The following is a 24361-nucleotide window of genomic DNA, read 5'->3' as shown; positions in this document are numbered from 1 at the left end:
GAAGTTTCGACTCAACTTCATGTTTGAACAGGTTCGTGGCTGCCGTACTGAGACAGTCATTGACATTTAGTCTACTACTGTCTATGCGATTACTCTGCTATTCACAATAAAGTGCCTGGCAGAGGGTTCAACGAACCACCTTCATGCTGTCTCTCTACCGTTCCACTCTCGAACGGCACGCGGAAAAAACGAGCACTTCAATTTTTCTGTGCGAGCCCTGATTTCTCTTATTTTATCGTGATGATCATTTCTCCCTATGTAGGTGGGTGCCAACAGAATGTTTTCGCAATCGTAGGAGAAAACTGGTGATTGAAATTTCATGAGAAGATCCCGTCGCAACGAAAAACGCCTTTGTTTTAATGATTGCCACTCCAATTCACGTATCATGTCTGTGACACTATCTCCCCTATTTCGCGACAATACAAAACGAGCTGCCCTTCTTTGTACTTTTTCGATGTCATCCGTCAGGCCCACCTGATGCGGATCCCACACCGCACAGCAATACTCCAGAATAGGGCGGACAAGCGTAGTGTAAGCAGTCTCTTTGGTAGACCTGTTGCACCTTCTAAGTGAATCGCAGTCTTTGGTTTGCTCTACCCACAATATTATCTATGTGATCGTTCCAGTATAGGTTATTTGTAATTGTAATCCCTAAGTATTTAGTTGAATTTGCAGCCCTCAGATTTGGGTGACTTATCGCGTAATCAAAATTTAGCTCATGAGAATAACTTCAGACTTTTCTTTATACAGGGCAAATTGCCACTTTTCGCACCATACAGATTTCTTATCTAAATCATTTTGCAAGTCGTTTTGATCATCTGATGACTTTACAAGACGGTAAATGACAGCTTCATTTGCAAACAGCCTAAGGCGGCTACTCAGATTGTCTCCTAAGTCGTTAATATAGATCAGAATGCGATCTGATGTATGGTGTCTAGAGCTCTCTAAAAATTTTACAGTCCATATCTCCTCTCCTTTTCATAATAAACTACTAAATGATGCCGACAGCTAACTCCAAAGAAAGACGTCTGGCATGTTTAGCTGCTGATGTCACATTTCTCGAGACACTAGCACAACAAACAGTACTGAAAACGACGTGTTTTGGAGAGAGCTTTAATGCATTATATCACTTAAACCTCATATTTTCGTAATACGCAAGTGTAAGTACACAAAGCAACAAAAAAATTAAGTGAATTCGGACTCCTTGGGATGACCTGAAGTGGTTCGCTACTTGGCAAGCACAGTGCAGGTTGTGAGCTGGAGATGTGTTGTACGCGCGGCGGCGCGCGGCTAGAAAGCGGTCTGCTCGCAGGTGCGGCGTGCATGTCTGACCCAGGCGTGATGGGACTACCGCGGAGCAAGGCAACGGCCTACGAGTCCAAGGGCGGCGCCGGCGTAGCCCACCCACCTATGTGTCAGTGTGCCGCCTACACCGCACCAGTAATCTGTTCACAAAGTAGCTGTGACAAGAGGTCAGTAATTTTTTACCACAACGATAAACACAAAAAAAATTAATCGCCCTTTATCTATCTCTGACTACCACTGCTCCCTCTGAACACCCTCTCGACCACAAAACACATGAAAGCGTTTAAAAATATAATGCTGACAGCACTGGAAGGAACTAGCGTAAACTGACGTAACCGTAAGTCCGTAACAAGTACTCTGACGGAAATATAAAAGAGTTACACTTGACTAGTCTGCCTAAGCACCGAATTTATCTCCAATACAGCATATCTTGGATGGAATGGGAAGACATTCTTTCATCCTTCCTCCAGTCAGAAATCCTCGTGAACCACACAGCATACGCACTAGACACGACAAAAATTTCCTCAAGAAGAAAAAATGCGAAGGTGTATTCGTTTTCGTGTTGGTCATAGATCACATCGTTGTTAGTTAACATCAGATATGGATAGGATGAAAATTCCAGTCATATGCCGAACATACACTACTGTCCATTAAAACTGCTATACCAAGAAGGAATGCAGATGGTAAACGGGTATTCATTGGACAAATATATTATGCTAGAACTGAAATGTGATTAACTGAAATGTGATTACATTTTCACGCAATTCGGGTGCTTAGATCCTGAGAAATCAGTACCCAGAACAACCACCTCTGGCCGTAATAACGGCCTTAATATGCCTGGGCATTGGGTCAAACAGAGCTTGGATGGAGTGTACAGGTACAGCTGCCCATGCAGCTTCAACACAATACCACAGTTCATCAAGAGTAGTGACTGGCGTATTGTGACGAGCCAGTTGCTCGGCCATCATTGACCAGACGTTTTCAAATGGTGAGAGATCTGGAGAATGTGCCGGCCAGGGCAGCAGTCGAACATTTTCTGTATCCAGAAAGGCCCGTACAGGACCTGCAACATGGGGTCGTGCATTATCCTGCTAAAATGTAGGTTTTCGCAGGGATCGAATGAAGGGTAGATCCACGGGTCGTAACACATCTGAAATGTAACGTCCACTGTTCAAAGTGCCGTCAGGGCGAACAAGAGGTGACCGAGACGTGTAACCAAATGCACCCCATACCATCAGGCCGGGTGATACGCCAGTATGGCGATGACGAATACATGCTTCCAATGTGCGTTCACCGCGATGTCGCCAAACACGGATGCGACCATCATGACGCTGTAAAAAGAACCTGGATTAATCCGAAAAAATGACGTTTTGTCATTCGTGCACCCAGGTTCGTCGCTGAGTACACCATCGCAGGCGCTCCTGTATGTGATGCAGCGTCAAGGGTAACTGCAGCCATGGTCTTCCAGCTGATAGTCCATGCTGCTGCAAACGTCGTCGAACTGTTCGTGCAGATGGTTGTTGTGTTGCAAACTTCCCCATCTGCTGACTCAGGGATCGAGACGTGGCTGCACGATCCGTTACAGCCATGCGGATAAAAAAATGGTTCAAATGGCTCTGAACACTATGGGACTTAACTGCTGAGGTCATCAGTCCCCTAGAACTTAGAACTACTTAATCCTAACTAACCTAAGGACATCACGCACATCCATGCTCGAGGCGGGATTCGAACCTGCGACCGTAGCGGTAGCGCGGCTCCAGACTGTAGCGCCTAGAACCGCTCGGCCACTCCGGCCCGCTGTGCGGATAAGATGCCTGTCATCTCGACTGTCAGTGATACGAGGGCGTTGGGATCCAGCACGGCGTTCCGTATTACCCTCCTGAACCCACCTATTCCATATTCTGCTAACAGTCATTGGTTCTCGACCAACGCGAGCAGCAATGTCGCGATATGATAAACCGCAATCGCGATAGGTTACAATTCGACCTTTATCAAAGGCGGAAACGTGATGGTACGCATTTCTCCTCCTTAAACGAGTCAACACAACACCGTTTCGTCAGGCAACGACGATCAACTGCTGTTTGTGTATGAGAAATCGGTTGGAAACCTTCCTCATGTCAGCAAGTTGTAGGTGTCGCCACCGGCGCCAACCTTGTGTGAATGCTCTGAAATGCTAATCATTAGCATATCACAGCATCTTCTTCCTGTCGGTTAAATTTCGCGTCTGTAGCACGTCATCTTCGTGGTGTAGCAATTTTAATGGCCATAGTGTATTTACAAAGGTTGATATATATCGCACTGGTATTTCACGGTGTAATAGTTTTAATTTTCGTCTGTATAATATATTTTTATTTATAAGCTTATCGGACAAAATACTACTTACTCCATTAAGAGAATACCCTTGTAGCTTTGTAACACAGAGGATGATATAGGACTGGTATCAGGTTCTCATGTAACCGTCCCCCGTGACGTAATTCATAGTAATCAAGTGGTGTGTGTGCGTGTGAGGTATTCAGTTGCGTGGATCCAGCGAAGAAAAATTGCTCAACATAGGGGCGTTACAATAGGGCAGAAAGTAGCTATTGCGTTTGGCTGTGCACATGACCACATCGTGAAAAGAGTTGCCTTGTTTGTTGTTGTATCAATTAGGACTGTCTACAAGGAATGATGTGCCACCGCCAGTTTTGTAACACGGCGTAAGAGCAGTAGTCGTGGAAAAGATCCTAACCGACAATGCCAGGAGACGAGTGACGCACTTTGTCAATGACAGTCGGGTTGAAACCCAGCAGGAGTTCTGGTGCCAATGAATGCAGGTGCATATCAACCAATTTCGGGGTGAATATTGCGAAATGAACTTCACGCATTGCACATTTGGAGTCTGGTATTTCTCTAAAGGCCGTTGCTCACAGTGACACACAAAATTTCACATCGTCAGTGGGGCAAACGACACGGAATTTGGACAACAGCTGCGGCATGTAGTGTCGGCCAGTTCGAGTCACGATTTTGGCTCTTTTGAAACAATACAAAGCGTCAGCGAACCGACGACGCAATGATGCGTTTAATCCGCCATGTGAAGAAAGCGTAGCCCAGGCCGGATGTCGGTCTGTGATATTTTGGAGGTGTTTCTCGTGACATGGCTTTGCACGTTCAATCGGATTATAGTGAACTTCAATCGGAATTCTTATTCCAATACTCGCGGTGACCAGTGTTGCAACTACATCAGCCTAATAAGTATGCGTGGACACTCCCGAATTCCAAGAGGACAACGGTCATGTTTACAGGGCTGCACGGATACCTTCCAGGCACCTTGTTGCACACCGAGAGGAAACCTAAATCACCTTCTATTGATCACACATAAAATCTCTATTTATAACAGCAGAATCAAATTTTCACTCCGCCAGTAGAGCACTTGCAGGCGGAAGGCAAAGATCCTGTGTTCGAGTCTCGGTCCGTCGCAAAATTTTAATCGGTCAGGGAGTTTCACCTTAGTAGCAGTGATTGAAATGTAGCAGTCAGCGGTAGGTGGTAGGGCTCTAAGAATATTTCCATTAGATTTTCATAAAATTCTGACACAAAGTATTTGGTAAGTAATTATTATTATATACTTTAACTTGCGGTAGATCTTTTTTATCAATTTTATAAAGTAAAGTTACTTCCCTATTAAATAAATCACCAGTACTGTGAAACCGGTGGGCAGTTAGAAGATTTTACTACTAACAGAGATATAAGAGTGGACTGTAAGTAAAAAAAGGGTTTTCTACCCCTGTTCTACAGGATCCAATCACATATGATTGTCTCTAGCAGAATGTGGCACACCGATACTTGTAGAAATTTGTGGACACTTATCATCGCTGAACGAGGCTATTATAAGGCTCGATGCGGTTTGTTTATTCATTTATTTAGCGTATGACTACCCAAAAAAATATTTAAAATTGTTTCAAATTACAAAATAACATCCAGGTGACAAACTTGTGACTGGTAGCGGTAATTTATAAAAAAAAAGACGTTAACATATTTATTGAGACAATCACAGTCGAAAAATAGTCAAAATGGCTTCAAATTCCTGATTTACATCTACATCTACATCTACATCTACATTTATACTCCGCAAGCCACCCAACGGTGTGTGGCGGAGGGAACTTTACGTGCCACTGTCATTACCTGACTTTCCTGTTCCAATCGCGTATGGTTAGCGGGAAAAACGACTGCCGGAAAGCCTCCGTGCGCGCTCGAATCTCTCTAATTTTACATTCGTGATCTCCTCTGGAAGTATAAGTAGGGGAAGCAATATATTCGATACCCCATCCAGGAACGCACCCTCTGGAAACCTGGACGGCAAGCGACACCGCGATGCAGAGCGCCTCTCTTGCAGAGTCTGCCACTTGAGTTTGCTAAATATCTCCGTAACGCTATCACGGTTACCAAATAATCTTGTGGTCTTCTTTATATCCTCTGTCAACTCGACCTGGTACGGATCCGACACTGATGAGCAATACTCAAGTATAGGTCGAAAGAGTGTTTTGTAAGCCACCTCCTTTGTTGATGGACTACATTTTCTAAGGACTCTCCCAATGAATCTCAACCTGGCACCCGCCTTACCAACAATTAATTTTATATGATCATTTCACTTCAAATCGTTCCGTACTCCCAGATATTTTACAGAAGTAACTGCTACCAGTGTTTGTTCCGCTATCATATAATCATGCAATAAAGGATCCTTCTTTCTATGTATTCGCAATACATTACATTTGTCTATGTTAAGGGTCAGTTGCGACTCCCTGCACCAAGTGCCTATCCGCTGCAGATCTTCCTGCATTTCGTTGCAATTTTCTAATGCTGCAACTTCTCTGTATACTACAGCATCATCCGCGAAAAGCCGCATGGAGCAGTTTGCTTTTCAGCACCGCAGTCACAACTTGGAGATTTTCCTGCACTTGTACAGAGTCAGCACACCTTCCAGTGTTGGTTCTTATTCGGTTAACAACGACCAGATCTTGCGTGACAATTCAGAGCCACGTAGCTTGGTCGATATGCACGGCATCTTTGGATATTCCGTAATCTGCCGTGTGTGTCTCCAGTAATCATTCATATTACAGCCATTGTCAAGTAACTTCCTTGTGATTTGCAGGAGTGGATGACGGGAGTTCAAAAATGGCTCAGAGCAGTATGGGACTTAATATCTGAGGTCATCCGTCCCCTAAACTTAGAACTACTTAAACCTAACTAACCTAAGGACATCACACACATCCATGCCCGAAGCAGGATTCGAACCTGCGACCGTAGCAGCAGCGCGGTTCCGGACTGAAGCGCCTAGAACCGCTCGGCCACAAGGCCGGCGTGACTGGAGTGAAGCGTTCTTTTTTTGCTGGTTGGAAGTCTAATGACGCTAAGGCTTGTAGGTAGTTACCAGAGAGGAAGAGACTTGCACACGACAGACTAGCGTGGAGAGCTCTTCAGAGCAGTCTTTGAACGGAAGAGAACAACAACAAGTCCCAATCTGGGTAACGCCTAAATAACTGTGCCCTCCCTAATTGCACTTTTAGTGTTTAGGAAAGGCTGGCCAGGTGAGCCTGGGAACTGCCGCAGGCCAGCGGCTGGTTGGAAATGGCGGCGGCGGCGGCGGCGGCGGCGCGGCAGCGGGGAAAAGTGGAGAAAGTTGAGCGGCCGCGCGCTACTGGGTGGGCCCACGGCCAAGCTAAGATTTTCTCCCACACCTCGCTCGCGGCGCCCATCTCGCTACACGTGTTCCACTGTCTCCTGCTGTGTGCCGATAATTGCGGCCACATCAGCTGTAAACAACTGTCAACCGGTTTTCAACCTCGGTTACCTGTATAGGACGGCTGAAGAGGGCCGTGAAATACACTGAGAGGGGAAAAATGGCAACACCAAGACGTTGTGCGACATAAAAGATAGTTAATAGCCGTGTTTCTGCATCTGAAAGACGATGTCTGCTTAATTTCCCGCCAGCCGCATGAGAAGGGCGCTATGAGGATGCAAATCAGGTTTGTTTTAAATAAACGCTGTAACGGTCGTGAGCGTTAGTTACATCTATTAGCCGTCCTTGACGAAACTGCTTCCGCACTCTATAAGAAACAGCGTCAACCCTTAACCACTTCTTAACCACTGCCTGCGACTGACCTGCTTCCAGTCTGCCAACGAATCTCCACGGGGGTTCGCTTGATGTATGGCAATTTGACATCATTCTACAACAATATTATTTGCTTTAGTCTCTCGTTCTTCAAGGGTTTCATTATCAAGTATCTAAATCTACATCCATACTCCGCAAGCCACCTGACGGTGTGTGGCGGAGGGTACTTTGAGTGCCTCTATCGGTTCTCTCTTCTATTCCAGTTTCGTATTGTTTGTGTAAAGAAAGATTGTCGGTATGCTTCTGTGTGGGCTCTAATCTCTCTGATTTTATCCTCATGGTCTCTTCGCGAGATATACGTAGGAGGGAGCATTATAGTGCTTAACTCCTCGGTGAAGGTATGTTCTCGAAACTTGAACAAAAGCTCGTACCGAGCTACTGAGCGTCTCTCCAGCAGAGTCTTCCACTGGAGTTTATCTATCATCTCCGTAACGCTTTCACGATTACTAAATGATCCTGTAACGAAGCGCACTGCTCTCCGTTGGATCTTCTCTATTTCTATCAACCCTCTCTGGTACGGATCCCACACTGCTGAGCAATATTCAAGCAGTGGGCGAACAAGTGTACTGTAACCTACTTCCTTTGCTTTCGGATTGCATTTCCTTACGATTCTTCCAATGAATCTCAGTCTGGCATCTGCTTTACCGATGATCAACTTTATATAATCATTCCATTTTAAATCACTCTTAATGCCTACTCCCAGATAATTTATGGAATTAACTGCTTCCAGTTGCTGACCTGCTATATTGTAGCTAAATGATAAAGGATCTTTCTTTCTATGTATTCGCAGCACATTACACTTGTCTACATTGAGATTCACTTGCCATTCCCTGCACCATGCGTCAATTCGTCGCAGACCCTCCTGCATTTCAGTACCATTTTCCATTGTTAAAACCTCTCAATATACTACAGCATCATCCGCAAAAAGCCTCAGTGAACTTTCGATGTTATCCACAAGGTCATTTATGTGTATCATGAATAGCAACGGTCCTACGACGCTCCCCTGCGGCACACCTGAAATCACTCTTACTTCAGAAGACTTCTCTCCATTGAGAACGACATGCTGCGTTCTGTTATCTAGGACCTCTTCAATCCAATCACACAATTGGTCTGTTAGTCCATATGCTCTTACTTTGTTCATTAAACGACAGTGGGAAACTGTATCGAACGCCTTGCGGAAGTCAAGAAACACGGCGTCTACCTGGGAACCCGTGTCTATGGCCCTCTGAGTCTCGTGGACGAATAGCGCGAAACCCATGCTGATTCCTACAGAGTAGATTTCTAGTCTCCAGAAAAGTCATTATACTATAACGTAAGTATCCAGTCGGAATGCTCCTTCTGTAGCTAGATATGAAATATGACACTCCATTTCAGTATTGGTCAGTACCTCTGGGGTTTCAGACGATAACTGCGCGAGAACTGTAAGACATATAGGAAACAGAGCGCTGGATACAACATCTATCAATCGCATTAGAGATGCTCAATAGAGCGCCGTTAGTGACACAGCAAATGTCAACACAGTAGTCAGACTTTGGCCATACACGCCCCAGCACACTGCGGTCGACATCAACGACCGCAGTTAACTATCCTTCCTTGCATCTCTTCCAAATTAATTGGCAGTTTAGGCAGGACCATCCGATTTTTGACACAATAGAACAAGAAAATATCACATGGAGTTATATCAGCAGACCATATAGGACACAGAAGAAGAGGACAGTCTTGATGTAAAGCACTTCCAGTCCAAAGCTGAGGCCGTTCGACATTGAGAAGACAATGATAGGACACATTCTGAGGCATCAAGGGATCACCAATTTAGTATTGGAGGGCAGCGTGGAGGGTAAAAAGCTGTGGTGGAGCATCGTCTTGTTGCAAAATGAGGTTCCCACTGTCTTGCTGTAATTTTGGCATAAACAGTTGCTGCCACATCGGGTACACGAAACCAGTCACAAATTACTTCACAATAATAATAATCCACTAACTTCTGAAGAGGACATGGCACAAAAAACGTTTACATTAGGTGAATTTCGACTGCGCTTCACGATCTCCAAATACGCACATTATGACTATTCAACCCTCTAGACACATCAAAAGTGGCTTCGTCACTAAAAATCGACTTCTGTGAAAAACCGTCTTCCTTCAGCAGCCGTTGCAAGTCATTGCGCGGAAGTCAGAACGAAACTCCTTGTCCCGGATAGTAAGCACATGTAACAACTGCAGCCGGTATGGTTTTACTCGCAAACTTCTGCACAGAATGCGCCAGACAGTTGTCTGCTGCATCTGCAATTCTGTGCTCACTTTAACGAATGATTCTGTTGTGGGTTGGCAGGAGAGCCAACACCGTGTTATTAGAGGAAGCCGAAAGGCACGCGTTTTAGCTCACGCAGGCTGGCGTGAGATCTGGAACAGGACAAGGAAATTAGAATTAAGAAAAACGGACGTAGCTGGTGGAATACTTAACTTTAATCCATAAATGGTGAACGTCGCTCTTGACTGTACATTATTCACAATATCAATAGTAACTGAACATGGCGCCTTGCTAGGTCGTAGCAAATGACGTAGCTGAAGGCTATGCTAACTATAGTCTCGGCAAATGAGAGCGTATTTTGTCAGTGAACCATCGCTAGCAAAGTCGGTTGTACAACTGGGGCGAGTGCTAGGAAGTCTCTCTAGACCTGCCGTGTGGCGGCGCTCAGTCTGCAATCACTGATAGTGGTGACACGCGGGTCCGACGTATACTAATGGACCGCGGCCGATTTAAAGGCTACCACCTAGCAAGTGTGTGTGGTGTCTGGCGGAGACACCACAGATTCCCGCACAAAGTCCACCTCCTGTGTTTACGGTCCCGCCCGGCCCGCCTCTTTCATACAACGTTAAGTAGCCAGTCGCATCGAATGTGTTCTCGCACTCAAGGATTGTTTCCTCTGTTGGGGCTTTTACCTGACGTCTGGTACGAAATCGTCGATGAACCGTCACAACTGACTCTCATTTACAAAATTCAAAGACACCTAACGCACGCATTGCTCCATTATATGCCACGTTCTTACACGTCTGCTGCCTAGTGGTACTACTAAGCCACAGCACGAATAACGAACCGAATCTTGGAGATATGCTCTATCCATCGATACGTGTCTTTTCTCTGCATATCTTATAGCTTTCAAGAAGTCTTCTCCTGAAACCCTAAAAGTACGTGTGAATAATCCCTGTATAAAGCTGGGGTATTTGCTATTGAGAAAAAATTTGAAGTTTAGGTCTATGTACAACTTCCAACAGTAAAATAGTTTTCAGATTTAATTTTTCTACCAGTCACGTTAAGCACCAGCATGTAGTTAATCACAAAAACGCAAGTCCAAATACGAAACACCTAATTGCATTATAACGTTTATAATTTGGAATAGCAACAGCCACCTTAAAACATACTACAGCCATTGTTGTCATATGCGTATTTTCGGCAAGATAGCCGTAGTCCTAAATCTAAATGTTCGGATTTTGATCGTTCCTTCTTTTATGCTTGAGATCGTAGTGAGAAAATTGCATTGAGGTTTAAGGCAGAGAAAATAGTCATTCCCTACTACGGTGAAGGTGTGTGATACTGCGGACCGTCCATCGCCACTTAAAACAGAAATCCTACGCCGACATTCTGGTTGATCAACGGCGGCAGATATACGCTGAAGTTATTCTCAGATGAAAAACTCTTGCAATAGGCTACATCGAGAAATGTCCAACGATGCAGCCAGGTACTTTATACACTTTTTCAGTCCTACTGAACCAAGCAACATGCAATAACATTTACTGTCGATAATCAGAAAAAAGAAACTGGAACAAATCCAACTAGTAATAAGTAAATCTAAAGTTGAGATAATGTATTTTACTCTATGCTGAGTGTCAGCTACGATATATATTTTATGGTAAGTTCAAACGTCAAAGCGGAAACTAACAAAAAACTCGTTCGACAAGCGGCACTACCCGTTAGAGACATAACATACATCTTGATGCAAATTACGGATCGTAGAGGATACCTTAGCTACCAAATGACCCTTTTTGCAATGAGACTTCGTTTCAGCTTGACAGTTGAAATAAGATCTCCATAATACGTGTTCGGTAATCATCTTTCCGCAGTTGGAATTCCCGACACAGTAGGAAAACAACACACGCACACATACATGCACACACTCACACATAGCGTATTGAGGTATTAAGCGGGTTTAGTAGTTTGCGTGAAAATGAAAGTTAAATTAAAATAATTACTTAAGTTTAAAATTTGAACAAAATTTGTAAGTGAAAAAAGAATGAATAATACCCCATTGCATATCAAAGTTGGAAGAAAACGTTGTCGATGATAGTGTTAGCTCTTGTAGTGCCTTGGTTTATTAACGGGAACATGCCTTTGGAGAAATATAGTAAAACTGCATTTTCGCGGTTCATTTCAAAATATAATTGTACTGAAGTCTCGAACAACAAGCAGACGAGAAATATAATCGTTGTCATTGGTACCGTATATCACGGTGTCTATGGATTCTACAGCAACGTCGGTTAGACTTTATGGAAAAATCTAAACAGCAATCAATTGGACCTCTAACATTTCAGAGGTACACACTCACAATGGCCGTTTTCAGTGCTGGTCTCATTTAAGAAACACCTTTTACATGATCCATCTGATACAGCGTCTCCTAGGTTGTGGCGTACATACGGAATAGATCCCCCAAGGAGAATTTGCGTTGGTTACTGGCGGACCGTCTACAAAAAAATGTTCAAATGTGTGTGAAATCTTATGTGACTTAACTGCTAAGGTCATCAGTCCCTAAGCTTACACACTACTTAACCTAAATTATCCTAAGGACAAACACACACACCCATGCCCGAGGGAGGACTCGAACCTCCGCCGGGACCAGCCGCACAGTCCATAACTGCAGCGCCTCAGACCGCTCGGCTAATCCTGCGCGGGATCGTCTACACTGCACACGTTTTCAAAACCATCAAGTTGAAATGTGTCGGTACGACATTCCCAGGTTTCAATAAACAATTGGCATGGACATAAATAAGGATAAGATCTGTGATGATGTCTGACAAAGGGACTGTAGAACTTAGTATGTAATATAAATTTCAAATTGATACGTCTTGGCGTCCCAGAGAAAAAGGGGTTTTACAGACGGGCAGACAGTCGGATAACAAATGACAAAACATTTTTTTCTTGTAATATAATTACAAATTAACAATTTTCGGATTTTTTCCCTTTCTTGTGCTGCGAAACGTTGGTTCTCACCAAAATTCATGATTCTAGGTCGAGAGGAAGTGCCCTATAGGTTTTGATGGATTTGTGAGTGTCAAAATATGTGACATTGATGACTGAAATTTTTTTTTTGACAGCATAGACTTAGAAGCTTAAATTTCTTAACATCGCCAGGGGTCAATAGTACTTAGTATCTGATATAAATATCTAGCTGGTATGGCTACCCGTTCCTGAGGAAAAGGCGTCCTAAGAATCGGACAGACAGACGGACAACAAAGTGATTCTATGCGGATTCAGTTTTTACCGATTGAGGTGCGGAGTCCCAAAAGCAAAATTCCGTATTAATTGTCACATTCTCCATAGTGTCAAAAGTCAGTGAAAATTACGGAAGGAAAAAGTCTCCAGCCAACTGAGTGAGGTACCCCGTGGCAGTACGAGAGGAGGGACAGCGCGGCTGGACGTGAGGAGCCAGACCGGACCAAGGTGGAGCGGCCCGGCTCGGCGTCCAGTTTTTGCCAGCGAGCAGCAGTCGCAGGACGGCTTTCTATCACCCACTGCCGCGAGCCACGCAGTTTGACAGCAGTCACATCCACTAACGTGCCGATCACCGACAGTTCACACCCGTACAGCACTAATGTAAGAAAAAAAAAAAAACAGAGCGCTGTGATACTGAATTCGTTCCTTTCGTTCGCGACTGCCAAGAGACTGACGGCAGTGGCGCTCTGGTTTACGTTCTACAGGGCTATTGAAAACGGCGGTAGTGAAACTTGCGGTTTTTTAAAATAAAAAGCAATAACTTTACTGCCTTTCGCCACAATAGCGTTCAAAAGACAAGCATAATCAGGGAACGTGGGAGAAAAAGTGAGTAACTGATGCCCCCTCTGCAGCAACATTCAAACTGGTGTGTTGTCCCATATTTAGGAAGGCTATTTTTTTCGGTCATCAGTCTTCTGACTGGTTTGATGCGGCCCGCCACGAATTCCTCTCCTGTGCCAACCTCTTCATCTCAGAGTAGCACTTGCAACCTACGTCCTCAATTATTTGCTTGACGTATTCCAATCTCTGTCTTCCTCTACAGTTTTTGCCCTCTACAGCTCCCTCTAGTAGCATGGAAGTCATTCGCTCATGTCTTAACACGTGCCCTATCATCCTGTCCCTTCTCCATCTTAGTGTTTTCCACATATTTCATTCCCCTCCGATTCTGCGTAGAACCTCCTCATTCCTCATTACCTTTTCAGTCCACCTAATTTTCACCATTCGCCTGTAGCACCACATCTCAAATGCTTCCATTCTCTTCTGTTCCAGCTTTCCCACAGTCCATGTTTCAGTACCATGCAATGCTGTATTCCAGACGTACATGCTCAGAAATTTCTTCCTCAAATTAAGGCCGATGTTTGATATTAGTAGACTTCTCTTGGCCAGGAATGACTTTTTGCCATTGCTAATCTGCTTTTGGTGTCCTCCTCGCTCCGTCCGTGATTGGTCAGTTTGCTCCCTAGGTAGCAGAGTTCCTTAACTATATCTACTTCGTGAAATCAAACCTGATGTTAAGATTCCCACTGTTCTCATTTCTACTACTTCTCATTACCTTTGTCTTTCTTCGATTTACTCTCAATCCATACTCTGTACTCTTTAGACTGTACATTCCGTTCAGCACATCACGTAATTTTTCTTCACTCAGGGTAGCAATGTCAACGAATCGTATCATTGATATCCTTTCACCTTGAATTTTAATTCCATTCCTGAATCTTTCTTTTATTGCCATCATTGCTTCCTAGATGTACAGATTGAACAGTAGGGGCGAGAGGCTACATCCTTACCTTACACCCTTTTTAATACGAGCACTTCGTTCTTGGTCGTCCACTCTTATTATTCCCTCTTGGCTGTTGTACGTATTGTATATGACCCGTCTCTCCCTACAGCTTACCCCTACTTTTCTCAGAATTTCGAACATCTTGCACCATTTTACATTGTCGAATGCTTTTTCCAGGTCGACAAATCCTATGAAAGCTACCTGACAAATTAGCCAAAACTCTCAAATCTTGCAATTATGAAACATTCATTTTATCTAAGAGACACTACATCTCATATCTTATTCAACTGTAAGAATAAAACAGTTTTATTAAGTAACAGTAGTATTTATAAACTCACTTGCAATGAGTGCAACAAGCTGTATATTGGTCAAATAGACAGGTCTATAGCAACTAGGCTGATTGAACACGAACGTAGCTACGATGATTCAAAAATGGTTCAAATGGCTCTGAGCACTATGGGACTTAACTGCTGAGGTCATCAGCCCCCTACAACTTAGAACTACTTAAACCTAATTAACCTAAGGACATCACCCACATCCATGCCCGAGGCAGGATTCGAACCTACGACCGTAGCGGTCGCGCGGTTCCAGACTGAAGCGCCTAGAACCGCTCGGTCACATCGGCCGGCATCTAGGATGACATAAGTCTGACTGCACCTTTGCCGAACATGTGCTACAGGAAGGACGCAGATACTAAATCTACACAAGAAGTTCTACATATAGGAAGAAAAAGTAACCTGTTAGAAGCACTCGAGGTAAACAAACATTCAGCTCAAAATCCCCAGCGGGTTGTAAATGATCAATCGCAGCTGAGTACATCCCCACATCTAAGTTTCACACGATGCAGTCAACCACCCGCATACCTGCAGACCGTCACAATAACGTCATATTGCTACACACATTTATACCACATCAGAATTTCATTTTTTTTTTTACCTTGCTTACTTCGCAAACTTCACCATCATAACAATATAACTCGTAATACTGTAATAATGTGTGTTTTAATCATGTACTGTGTTTAATGTTATCCATTACGTAAACTGTAATTTACAATGTGAAACATGTTTTTTACACAATGTAAGTGACAAGTGTTCAGTTAGACAGTTCTCATCCTGTGTCACGACCTCACGAACTTGAGCTTTGTAACCATATAACCTGTAATACTGTAATATTACGTATTCTATTTATTGTGTTAAATATTGTTCATTATGTAAAGTGTAATTTACAATGTTAAAAACATTTTTGGTGCAAAACGTTCTGTACAATTGGATGCTATCTTTGCTCATAACGTTTGGTTACTTTAGAACTAGTGCCCTTTGCAGACGCTAGCCAAATGTTTCATGAAGGTGACCCAATAAACCCGAAGCTATTTGGAAATAAACCAAAATCAGTAGAACAAAAACAGTTTACTTGTTGTTCAAGCTTAAAAATAAGACCCGCATCTTTGTAGGAAGAGGCACCTCCATGAGCAGAAATAGTAGGAACATCAATAAGAATACTTATTCGTACTGAACTAGGTCAACCAGGATTTCTAATTGGAGATGACCAGATTGATAATGTTATTATTACAGCCCACGCATTTGTAATAATTTTCTTCATAGTAATACCTATTATAATTGGTGGATTTGGTAACTGACTTGTACCATTAATAATTGGTGCACCAGATATAGCATTCCCACGAATAAATAATATAAGTTTTTGATTACTACCACCCTCATTAACTCTTCTTCTTACATCTTCTATAGTAGATAACGGTCTGGTAAAGGATGAACAGTTTAACCCCCTCTAGCAGGAGCTATTGCACAGGGGGGTGCATCTGTAGATCTAGCCATTTTTTCACTACACTTAGCAGGTGTATCATCAATTCTTGGTGCAGTAAACTTTATTACAACAGCAATTAATATGCGATCAGGAAGTATAACTTTAGACTAAACACCTTTATTGTCTACTTCCTGCACCAAACTTTCATTAACGACCGAAGGACGCCCACTCCCTTGTTCATCATACACATTTGTGCGGCCATCTTTAAATGCTCTCACCCACTTTCTTACCATTCCATCACTCATAATGTTTTCTCCGTAAACTGACGTAGTTCACAGTCGGCGGGATTCACGATTATCGGAGGCATCTTAAACACTCAGTATACAACGTAAACAAGGAAGAATCAGACTGTAATGGCATCAGTGCGTAGATTAAGGAACAGGCTTTCATGTAAAAATAAAATTATTGAGATATCTTAGCACGTCTTTTTTTAATTTCAAAACGGTACTTACTTAAAAAACACGCCTCGTACATCAACTACGTCTGGTACGCCAGCAATATACGCAATCAGTCTTGCACAACCATCAACGGTTCTGTAATTTTTACATCATAACTTTTGCTGTTAGTTATCGAGCTGTAGTACTTAGTGTACAGTTGCCTATATGTGAATCGAGATTGTAACGTTTCTGATATGGATTCATTCTTAATTTAGTTATGGAATATGAAATATGGTTTTATATGTGTAAAGTAATAGACCGTGGTAATTGCAATACATACTTGTAATATCAAACATGTAAGTAGAAATATCGCACGGTAATATACCACGTTAATTTGAGCTGTGTAACGTTATTTATACTTGTCGAAATAAGGAGATGTACGCAGACAATACTGGTTTTTCAGGTGGCTGAAAGTGACTTATAGTCGAAATTAGCTTATTGCACATTTGAAATAAAGAGCGATTACGATACAGCCTGCTGTGGATTCTGTTTATCCAGTTGAGGGCACCTTTGCATTTTTTATAACTTGGGAAGTTGCGAACATTCTTTCGTGAACCAATATTGGTTTGACGTTACTTTGTTCTGCATATTTTTTAAACACTTGGCGTCTTCGAAACGTAGGTACCACTCGACCTTATTAACGCAGTTGTTTCACTATGCGTCGTAGTATCGGAGGTGATGTATCTTTATTTTCCTCCACCATCTTTACTGACTTCTCTAGTTAGTTTCAGTCGACGTCTATTTTCTGTAGTGGACTCGAAGTGATAATTTTATCCGAATGTTGCCTGAATAATGTTTTATGCAATTTTGCTGTGGTGCAGCCCTTTTCGGAACCCTCACATTACAGTCCAACAGCTACCAGAGGCTACACAACATAGTCTGAAGAGTTTCCAGTGTGGGAAACTGCTTGTGGCGGGGGTGGCGAGGGAGGCAGCAGGCGGCGTGCTTTCGCTGCCCGCCGCACGCGGCAAGCAGGCGCGACGCAGTGAGAGATCCGTGTCGCTGGCCACGGCACGGCACGGCACGCTTTCTGCACGGCGACCGCCGCCGTGGCCTTGCGTCTCTCGCGGCAGTTACACAGAATTCAAGTACCAACTGGACGGTCAGTCAGGCAACTGCAGCAAAGAAGTCCCGCAAATGAGTGCGGACTGCTACTGGACGCTACTGACAACGACTGTTGAAGCCAAAAAATCCGCGTGTCTCCTCGACACTTATATTAGAGACCAAGTACTATTCCAGTGTCAGCAGAATTTCAGACATCTCATCAAAGAGCGCTGCAATCTCGTGACTTCGTGAAACTAGGGATGTTCCTAGATTTTGAAGAGAAAGTAACAATCACGCTTCTGAAGAGTGTAAACACAGATATGTGTAAAATTCACGACGATTCTTTTATCGAAATTACGTGGAACGAGTCATTTTACGATGGGTATGAATAAATGATTCGCGTTAACATTAATGAACGTATTTTTTTTTAATCCTAATCATGCAACTTCAGTTGAAAACACGTTTCTTTTTTTTTCTCTCTCTCTCTGGCGGTCGGTTTTTAAGTAGAAATTCGTCAATGGAATAGAAGTGATTGCCCAGGAGAAATAATTTTAAGTTAGATTTCATACTTGCTTTTCTACTTGTCAGACACATTATGCTATTGGGCAATTGATCAATAAATTTTATTGGTGCATATTTAACTCCTTTATGAACCACGGATGATGATGATGATAGGTTTGTGGGGCGCTCAACTGCGAGATTATCAGCGCGCATACAAATTCCCAACCTTTGCTCAGTCCAATCTCGCCACTTTCATGAATGATAAGGACAACACAAGCACCCAGTCATCTGGAGGCAGGTGAAAATCCCTGACCAAGCCGGGAATCGAACCCGGGACCCCGTGCTCGGGAAGTGAGAACGTGACCGCGAGACCACAAGCTGCGGACTTTCTGAACCACTGACAGCTTTAATAATGGGTAATAAAGGTATTCTCAAACTGTGATGGATTATTTACGACAAATTTCATTAGCGACTATATGTATTGTCACAGTGCAATTAAAATGCCTAACTCCTGGAAGAGGCACCTACATATCGCCCGTGGGTGAACACCTCATATTATTTCTTACTGTTCAGTTTTGGGTAATACATACTTTCTTTCTAAGTAAGTAATTACACCGGAAAGTTATTCCATACGACAGTATTCAGTGGAAATATACAAAAAATTGTCAGGATGTTGATTCGTTTGTTTCCAGGATTAGCAATTATACACTATGTGATCAAACGTATCCAGACGACTGGCTGAAAATGAGTTACAAGATCGTGGAGCCCTCCATCGGTAATTCTGGAATTCAATACGGTGTTTGCCCACCCTTAGCCTTGATGACAGCTTCCAGTCTCGCAGGTATACGTTCAATCAGATGCTGGAAGGTTTCTTGTGGAATGGCAGCCCATTCTTCAAGGTGTGCTACACTGAGGAGAGGTATCGATATCGATGGTGAGGCCTGGCACGAAGCCAGCGTTCCAAAACATCCCAAAGGTGCTCCATAACATTCAGTTCAGGACTCTGCGCAGGCCAGTCCATTACAGGGATGTTATTGTCGTGTAACCAATCAGCCGCAGGGCGTGCATTATAAACAGGTGCTCGATCGTGTCTAAAGATGTAGTCGCCATCCCCGAATTGCTCGTCAACAGTGGGAAGCAAGAAGGATCTTAAAACATCAAAGTAGGCCTGTGCTGTGATAGTGCCACGCAAAACAACAAGGGATGCAAGCCCCCTCCATGAAAAACACGACCACACCATAACACTACCGCCTCCGAATTTTACTTTTGGCACTACACACGCTGGCAGATGACGTTCACCGGGCATTCGCCATACCCACAAGCTGCCATCAGATCGCCTCATTGTGTACCGTGATTCGTCACTCCACACAACGTTTTTCCACTGTTCAATCGTCCAATGTTTAATCTCCTTACACCAAGCCAGGCGTCATTTGGCATTTACCGCCGTGATGTGTGGCTTATGAGCAGCCGCTCGACCATGAAATCCAAGTTTTCTCATCTTCCACATAACTGTCATAGTACTTGCAGCGGATCCTGATGCAGTTTAAATTCCTGTGTGATGGTCTGGATAGATGTCTGCCTATTACATATTACGACCCTCTTCACTGTCGGCGGTCTCTGTCAGTCAAAAGACGAGGTCGGCCTGTACGCTTTTGTGCTGTACGTGTTCCTTCACGTTTCTTCTTCACTATCACATCGAACACAGTGGACCTAGGGATGTTTAGGAGCGTGGAAATCTCGCGTACAGACGTATGACACAAGTGACACCCATATCACATGACCACGTTAGAAGTCCGTGAGTTCCGCGGGGCGCCCGATTCTGCTCTCTGACGATGTCTAATGACTACTGAGGTCGCTCATATGAAGTGCCTGGCAGTAGGTGACAGGACAATGCACCAAATATTAAAAATGTATATTTTTGGGGGTGTCCTGATACTTTTGATCACATAGTGTACGAAGAGCGAAAGTAGCTGAACTTCACTGTTACAGAACGTCAGTAATATGCTTCTTCGAGATCAAGTTTTCATCAATTTGGAGAATTCTAACCTGTTTACTGACTTCTGCTCATGCATTGGATCAGTTGTTGGTCTGACTATTTGTTTTACAGAACTAAATGTAGTGTCCTTTTTTTGAAAATTTAGGGAGAGTGCGTTTCCTGAGGACAACTTTATAATTTTTTGGACAATATCATTCACCATCACTTCTGTTACTTTCCCTCTAAAGGGATTTACTGTAACACTAGTATCACCGGCAAAAAGTACCAGGTCTGCGTGCTGAATGTTTAGTGGAACGTCATTCTTGTATATAAGAAATAAGAGTGGACCCAAAATTGAACCCTGTAATGGAAATGGGCGTTTGGCGTCGTTTGCCTGGAGGCCCCTTGCGGGGCAGGTCCGGCCGCCTTGGTGCCGGTTTTATTACATTAGACGTCACACTGGGCGACCTACGCGCCGGATGGGGATGAAATGATGATGAAGACAGCAGAACAGTCAGTCCCTGAGCGGAGAAAATCCCCCACCCAGCCGGGAATCGAACCCGGGCCCGTAAGTCGGCAATCTTTCTTTTTTAATTTTTATTTTTATTTTTTTTTTAAATATCATTTTGCTCTGTATTGGTCGGTGAATGTGTTCGTCGCGGACGTCCGATAAACGCCGTTCAGGTTGTTCGTTGATCTGTTCACTCAGTTTTTTTATTACAGAGGGTAGCTAACCCTCTGACCGAGCACGCTGAGCTACCGTGCAATCGGTCACGCTGACCACTCAGCTATCGTGCTGGACATTGAATCCTGTGGAACTCCATTTGTGATTGCTCCGCAGTCACAAAAATTTTTACCCTTCGGACATTGTCTGAATTTTCAGCATTAACCTTTATATTCTGTTTGTTACGTACGATTCAAATCAACTGAGCTTAAAGTCTTCAATTCCATAGAAATTGAGTGTTTCTAAAAGAGAAACATAATCTACAGAATCAAACGCCTTGTAAAGATTGCAAAAAATACCTTCTGGCGATATGTTATCACTTTATGGTTTGAACTATTTGATAAGTGAATGTATAAATATAAATATTAGTCGAGTATCCCTTCTAAAATGCATATTGTGATATGTTAAGTAAATTTTTTCCTCTTAGGTGTGAGACTATTCTTGAGTACATAACTTTTTCGAATATTTTGAAAAAAATATGTCAGTAAGGAAACTGAACGACAGTTATGTAATTTTTCCTTGTCACCTTTTTTATGAAGAGGATTAATAACTGCATATTTTAGCCTGTCTGGAAAAATTCCCTGTGCCTGTGATACATTGCATATGTCACGACGGACATTATTTAATAAATTGGAACTATTTTTCAGAATTCTGTCCGAAATTTCGTTAACATTAAAATGACCTTTCGTTTTTTTAGAATTTTTATAACTCTATTAATTTCAGTGAAGCATTTTGGTGCTGTTTGCAGGTGGAATAGGAAGGGAAATGGCTAATAGTGGAACAAGATACTCTCCACGGCGGCTTGTGGAGCATCTACAGGGTGACAGCTATTGAATTGTCTGAAATAAAATCGTCATAACTTCTGAATGATTTGCGTTAGCACAGGGCTTAACAACTGGCCGGTTTTGAGCGCGAGTACTCGCGTCTGCTCAGGCACGTGCTCGCGAGCAGGCGCAAGGTCGCGGAGTAGGGAGGGAGGGGAGGGAGGGGAAATGCGCGCGCACGTTTGAATGTGATCTCGCGTTCTTAGCAGATTTAACTAGCCATCTGAATGCCTTGAACATTTTACTACAAGGTAAAGATCTGCTAATTACTCATTTCATAGATCGAATACGAGCTTTTAAATGAAATTGACACTTTGGGTGAGTCAGCTGGAAACAGGAAACCTAGCTCATTTTCCTAAATTATCATCCATGCAAGATGTTCACAAAGACTGTGAACGTTATTCACATAGTTTAGTTGATCAGCGCTTTCAAGATCTGACAGCACTAGACAGTGATTTTGATCTGTTCTCTCCATATTCAGCGAATATTTACGAGATTCGTCCTGAGCTGCAGCAAGAAATTATTGACCTGCAGTGTGACAGAGAATACAGAGTAAATTTCAGAACAAGAAAAAAACATTTTGGAATTCTACAGACACTTCCCTCAGGATAGATTTCCTCGTTTGCACAAACTGGCGGCTACAATAATATCAATGTTCGGTTCCACGTATGTTTGTGAACAACTGTTATCTGCAATGAAATGTAACAAGACGCGCCTGAGAAAGGCATTGTCTGATCGAAATTTAAACTGCACGCTGCGCCTAAAATGCACAAGAACAATTACTCCGAACATAGACGCAATTGTAAAGGGCAAAAAGTACAAGGTAACCGAGAATCCCACACTTCAGTGACACCTTTTATTGTGTAACAGTTCACAAATTAATGCGAATGTAGAGGCATACACTAAGCTAATAAAATTATGTGGCATGTGTACATTCTCCTTTATTTGTTTCATTTGTCGCAGTAATAATTCGTGAGTGATATCCCTGCGGGTGGCCGCGGATTTACATTGACTGGCGGCAGCTGTTGTGTGCCCCACGTGATTTTCCCCACACTCTGCTCTGGTCCGGCAGTGGAGGTAGCGTGCTCGCCCTGCTCTGTGCTCGCGCCTTGCTGCTCACAGCTTGCTCCGTGAGCACGTATGTTGTGAAGCCCTGCGTTAGCAAGTTCAAACTGCACTGTTGGCCGCGGGGCATGATGTGATAAAGTACGCGCCAGTAATTTGGTTTAGCGACGAAGTTCACTTCTATTTCGATAGGTTCGTCAACAATCAAAATTAGGGACTGAGAATATGCATTTCGTGATCGAGAAGTCTCTTCGCCATTAACGGATGATGTGCAATGTCCATTCACGGAATAACTGTTCCTTGATGCCACGGTGACTACGAACGGTATGTGAATGTTTTGGAACATGATTTCATTCCTATTATTCAAAATGACACTGATTTCAATAAGATGTGGTTCATGCAAGACGGAGCTCGACCCCATCGAAGCAGAAGAGTGATGTCGTGGAGGAGCACTTTGGGGACCGCATTCTGCTCTGGGGTACCGAGAGGCCACTGGCATGGGCCTCGATTGGCCGCCATATTCTCTGGATATGAACACATGCTACTTCTTTTTGTGGGGCTATATTAATAACAAGGTGTACAGCAATAACCCCAAAGCCTTTGCTGAGCTGAAAACAGGCATTCAGGAGCTCATCGACAGCGTCGATGTTTCGACACTCCAGTGGGTCATGTAGAATTTCGCCGTTCGTCTGCGCCGCATCATCGCCAGTGATGGCAGGCATATCGAACATGTCGTAACCTAAATCCGAAACTCTGAAGTGACGTTTACATGTTGAATAAAGTGTGTACACTCCGTAGTTTGTAACTAATTTACGTTTTTTTTTTTTTCATACAGTTCAATAATTGGTACCCAGTATGTAAATGTAGACGTAGATGTACTTCTTATTGCTTAATGTTTTGTAGAATGACGTTTTTAATACACTCCTGGAAATGGAAAAAAGAACACATTGACACCGGTGTGTCAGACCCACCATACTTGCTCCGGACACTGCGAGAGGGCTGTACAAGCAATGATCACACGCACGGCACAGCGGACACACCAGGAACCGCGGTGTTGGCCGTCGAATGGCGCTAGCTGCGCAGCATTTGTGCACCGCCGCCGTCAGTGTCAGCCAGTTTGCCGTGGCATACGGAGCTCCATCGCAGTCTTTAACACTGGTAGCATGCCGCGACAGCGTGGACGTGAACCGTATGTGCAGCTGACGGACTTTGAGCGAGGGCGTATAGTGGGCATGCGGGAGGCCGGGTGGACGTACCGCCGAATTGCTCAACACGTGGGGCGTGAGGTCTCCACAGTACATCGATGTTGTCGCCAGTGGTCGGCGGAAGGTGCACGTGCCCGTCGACCTGGGACCGGACCGCAGCGACGCACGGATGCACGCCAAGACCGTAGGATCCTACGCAGTGCCGTAGGGGACCGCACCGCCACTTCCCAGCAAATTAGGGACACTGTTGCTCCTGGGGTATCGGCGAGGAC

The 24361-nt window shown here is 43.7% G+C and overlaps 1 protein-coding gene across 1 annotated transcript in view; it reads right to left on the bottom strand.

Moving 5' to 3' along the window:
- LOC124612817 (calpain-C) overlaps nucleotides 1-24361 on the bottom strand; it is a 461947-nt gene that overhangs the window by 379617 nt on the left and 57969 nt on the right. The window lies entirely within an intron of this gene.

The sequence above is a fragment of the Schistocerca americana genome, chromosome 4 (assembly GCF_021461395.2).
Source record: "Schistocerca americana isolate TAMUIC-IGC-003095 chromosome 4, iqSchAmer2.1, whole genome shotgun sequence".
NCBI classification, from domain to species: domain Eukaryota; kingdom Metazoa; phylum Arthropoda; class Insecta; order Orthoptera; family Acrididae; genus Schistocerca; species Schistocerca americana.
The sequence above is the reverse complement of the archived record's forward strand: the minus strand, read 5'-3'. Positions and strand labels throughout refer to the sequence as shown.